We start from the raw sequence: 5471 nt of genomic DNA, 5'->3' as shown, positions 1-5471 counted from the left end.
CATGCCCCAAAAACCTTGATATTTTGTTGCAAAATTTCATCTCAAGCGGAATTGCCCTCAATATAATATTATGTATATGCTACACAAAAACTAGTACCCTTAGCTCTGATACCACTTGAAAGGGATCGATTTAGGTGACCGAAATGCACAACGGAAGCTCAAAATTTTCGATTTTTACATGGAAATTTCGGCCACCTCATGTACTAGGTGTAGCATATACCAAAACACAACTATGACATTCATAGGGTGTTGAGAAATCGTACCTATCAACCTCTTGAGGTTGATGATGGCTCCAACCAAGTTGTAAACAACTTGGCTCTTCAAAGGCAAGACAATCTACAAGCTTTCTTCCTTCAAAATTAGGTCCACCACCAACTAGTTAGAACTCCTTTTATTTGCACTAGAAAAATAAAAGGATTTTTCAAAGAGAAGTGATTTCTTTCCTCAACTCTTGAAGAAGAAAAATGAGAGAAAAACTTGGTAATCTACTCATGCAAGTTTTCGGCCATTGCACTTGTAAAATGGGAGGAGTGAAGACTAGTCTTGGTTGTGGGAAAAGTTGTTGTGTATTCCAATGCCATGCCTTGGACTTTGCACAAGTTGTCTCCCAACTTTTCACCTCCCATGCATGCAAGTCTTATTTGATTTTTAACAATTAAAAATCAATGGACTTAATTTTATTATCTCAAACATATTTGAACCTAATTAAATACTTGAATTTACTCAAGCCACTAGTTGATTAATTATTTTACTATTGGGCTATACAATACCCAATATGATTTAATTAATTCAACACTTGAATTAATTTAATTATTTTTGACTCTACTAGGCCCACTAGTGTTTAATTAATTCAACACTTGAATTAATTTAATTTAGTCCATAATAATGTTTACGAAAATCACAATTTTCAAATACATTATTTATTTGACCAACTTTTAATCTAGGAACACTTCCACAAATTAAAAGTTACATTTCTCTCATAGAAGTCATACTTCTATTTTCTTTACGCTTATAAACTCATTTATAAGCCGTTCAACACATTGAACAATTTTAAATTCTCAACGGGATCTAGAAAGCTAGCACTTGTGTGGCCCTCAATGGTTCATTGATACAACTAGTCGTGGGTTCACATCTCCATGTGATTCGGACTAAACATGTCCTTATATGAGCATACCCCAATTGCTCCATTCTTACTTATAAAATCCTTGATAACAAGAACGTCAGAACTCAAGTCTGATAGTACCCAACCAATCATGTTAAACGCCTAGCAGCATCGCTTACATGATTCCCTAGGTATCAAATGATAGTGCATGCAAGAACCATTCAATTATGGTTAGCGTACAATACGGTCCCTTCAACTCATATATCCCGACCGATTCGACAACCATTGGTTTATCGAGAGTTGTCAATGAATCGATGCTATGTGTCATGTCGTAGTTGCATCGATGGTGTAATCTATGAAACCCTTTTCATAATTACCACCATACTCTGATCAGAGATTTCAACCTACATACATATGATAACACATAGGATATCCATACCCGAAGGTATGCGGTGAATCTCCGACTACAATGCATCGACTCCTATATGTTTCGACAGAACACCCAACCTTGCCACCTGATGACCCCATGAGAGTCGGTAAACAAGTCAAAGTGTAATTCTAGCACATAGAGTCTCAATGTTGTCCCGGGTCATAAGGACTAATGGTGTACAACCATAAACTAGGACGTTTCCACTCGATAAGTGAGAACCACTTGGAAAGTCCTTTATGGAGGGTTGTTCAGTGCACTCTACCAGGAGCACCTATCTGCATGCTCGGACATCACAATGTCCCCTACCAATGAAACATAGTACTCACATCGCAGATACTAGTCTCGAACTCGAGCGGCCTATATCCTTCTTAGTGGCGGCTGAATCGACTAGGAACCGTTTAGAATATACAGTATTACAAATATGAGTTTCATGATACTCATCATATGAGCATCTCATATTCTTTCTACTATTTGTATATTCAAGGGCTTTATCTATGCAACTAGCATGGGTATACATATAAAGAAGTGTTAAAATGATAAATTCAAACATTATTAAAATAAAGACTGGTTATACATAGAGTTTCATTGTGAACACTCGGCCAACACTTGGCTCGACGTGCACCTACTCTAACAATCTCCCACTTGCACTAGAGCCAACTACCCATATGCTTTAAATCTATCGATTCGCGATGCTTCTCCAACAATGGTCCAGGTAAAGGCTTAGTTAGCGGATCAGCAACATTATCTGCGGAGCCGACTTTGTCAAACGTGACATCTCCTCTTTCCACGATCTCGATACGGTACTTTCTCAGTACGTGTTTGGACTTCTGGTGAGACCTCGGCTCCTTTGCTTGAGCAATGGCCTCCGTGTTGTGACAAAACACCGGGACATCAGCAAGTCCATTAGGAATAATGCCCAACTTTTGGACGAAATTCCTTATCCAAACAGCCTCCTTTGATGCAGCTGATGCCGCAATATATTCTGCCTCAGTGGTGGAATCCGCTGTACTGTCTTGCTTGGAACTCTTCCAAGAGACAGCAGCACCATTGAGCATGAATATGAATCCAGAGGTTGACTTTGAGTCATCGATATCGCTTTGGAATCTAGAGTCGGTATAGCCTTCCAATTTTAGTTCTCCACCCCCATAGACCAAGAACAACTTATTGGTCCTTCTCAAATACTTGAGGATGTCTTTCACAGCTTTCCAATGTGGAAGACCAGGGTTCGATTGATATCTACTCACTACACTTAGTGCGAAAGCCACGTCAGGACGTGTAGATATCATCCATACATGATGCTACCAATCGTTGATGCATAAGGAATGCTTGTCATCGCCGCTATCTCTGCATCAGTCTTGGGAGACATAGACTTGGATAGGGACACGCCATGACACATTGGTAGATGTCCTCTCTTGGACTCATCCATCGAGAACCGCTTCAGGATGGTATCAATGTATGTGGACTGGGTGAGACCAAGCAATATTTTTGATCTATCTCTATAGATCTGTATTCTCAATACAAAAGACGCTTCACCCAAGTCCTGCATCGAAAACTTGCTTGCTAACCATATTTTAGTTGATTGCAACATTCCTACATCATTCCCAATGAGTAGAATGTCATCAACATAAAGAATCAGGAATGTCACAGCACTCCCACTGACCTTTTTATACACACAAGGTTCCTAAGGATTCTTAGTAAAACCAAACTCTTTGATCGTACTATCGAATCTGAGGTTCCAACTCCTAGATGCCTGCTTTAGACCATAAATAGATCTTTGAAGTTTGCATACTATATGCTCACTTCCGATAGATGTAAACCCTTCAGGTTGAGACATGTAAATCTGTTCCTTAATATCCCCATTAAGAAAGGCTGTCTTAACATCCATCTGCCATATCTCATAGTCATACCATGCAGCTATGGCTAGCAAAATCCTAATGGACTTGAACATTGCAACTGGAGAAAAGGTTTCCTCAAAGTTAACTCCTTGTCTTTGAGTATATCCTTTTGCCACCAATCGCGCCTTGAAGGTCAATACCTTCCCATCCGCCCCAAGTTTCCTCTTGTAAATCTATTTACACCCTATGGGAACAATTCCCTCAGGTGGATCCACGAGATTCCACACTTGGTTCGAATGCATGGAATTCATCTCAGATTCCATTGCTTCAAGCCACTTGGATGAATCGGCATCAGATAACGCTTCCTTGAAGGTCCTTGGATCAAATCCATGGATAGGCTCATCATGGCCCTCTTCAAGAAGCAGACCATACCTCATAGGTGGTCTCGAGACTCTCTCGGATCTTGTAGGAGCTTGTATCTCCTCTCTTGGCTCTTCGGGTTTGGGTTCTATAATTGTGGGTGTCTCTCGAACCTCTTCAAGTTCTATCATCACCTCTTTTCTATCTAATAGAAATTCTTTTTCCAAAAAGGTTGCATTCCTAGAAACAAACACCTTTGTTTCTTGGGGATGATAGAAGTTATATCCAACAGAATTCTTTGGATATCCCACAAAGTAACATAAAATGGATCGACTATCAAATTTATTTCCCACTACTTGCTTCACATAAGCAGGGCACCCCCATATTCTAAGATAAGAATATTTGGGTGGCTTACCCATCCATATCTCATATGGTGTCATGTCCACTCCCTTTGAATGGACATTGTTCATGAAACGTCTGCTTAATCGTTTTCTTAAAACGTACTAGAAATTTTTTTTTTTACCCCACTAAATCGGCCGAAGCCTTGCCATACACAAAATATTTTCATAAAATATTTTGGACATCATTTTTAAATAAAACAACCCACTACACATTGGAGAAATGTAGCCCATACTATAATTTCTCAAAACCTCTCAAAACATAAATAAAAAGTCGTAAAATATTTTTTAACATAACTTAAAATCATAACTAGTGCGGAAAACTAGCGTCGGTCCTCGGGTTATGTGCACCTCCAGTCCAGTCAGATCAACCATCAAGACCTCCATTATCATATTCATAATCAATATCACCTGCATCAATCACACCTAGTAAGTCTAAAGACTCAACACGTCATATTCTTGATAACGAGTAATACGTAATACAGTTAACATATAACAGTGAAAAATATTTGTACTTAAAATATCATTTTCATGATAATGCATAAACATAAACATAACATTTTCGTAAACATTTTCATGATGCATAAAACTTTTAAATAAAAACATTTTCATAAACTTATGCATAAACATTTTCATATATACATAAACATATTCATATAAACATATTCATGTCCACATATTCATATTCATATTAACATATTCATGTTCGTGTATGTTGAATTCAGATCGTGATTATGACTCGTATTCTTAAACGTATTGGGCGATGGATCCATCTAAAGAAAACCACAGTACTGGGCGGCGGGGACACCAGCAACACTCTCACCGGTCAACTGGGCCTTGGCCTACGTATTAACATATCATGTCATTGGAAATACGATCGTCGGGGCTCCCTCTGGGGCCTTTTCCCATAAATGGGCTCCCTCTGGGGCCTTCTCTCCTCACGACATTGCCAATCATATCATCGTATTCATATTCGTATTCGTATTCGTATTCATATTCGTATCAACGGAAACACGATTGTCGGGCTCCCACTGGGACCATAAACCTCACGATATTTCCAACATATTCAGTAGTCACAATCCCTTCACATCCTTCAACATGTCGTATTTCCATCACTTAATAAAAACATGCATATAATATCATTTTATTTTGAAACCAAGCATGCACATATCTTTTAAATGTCCAATTTAAATCATAAAAATCATAGACATTTTAAAATCATAATTTAACAAATTAAAATCAAAAACATTTTAAAATAAATATTTTAACATATTAAAAATCCGTAAACATTTAAAATAAACGTTTTAACATCTTAAAAATTCATAAACATTTAAAATTGGCATATT

Source organism: Primulina eburnea, chromosome 6, assembly GCF_022965805.1.
Source record: "Primulina eburnea isolate SZY01 chromosome 6, ASM2296580v1, whole genome shotgun sequence".
Lineage (NCBI taxonomy): Eukaryota > Viridiplantae > Streptophyta > Magnoliopsida > Lamiales > Gesneriaceae > Primulina > Primulina eburnea.
The sequence above is the reverse complement of the archived record's forward strand: the minus strand, read 5'-3'. Positions refer to the sequence as shown.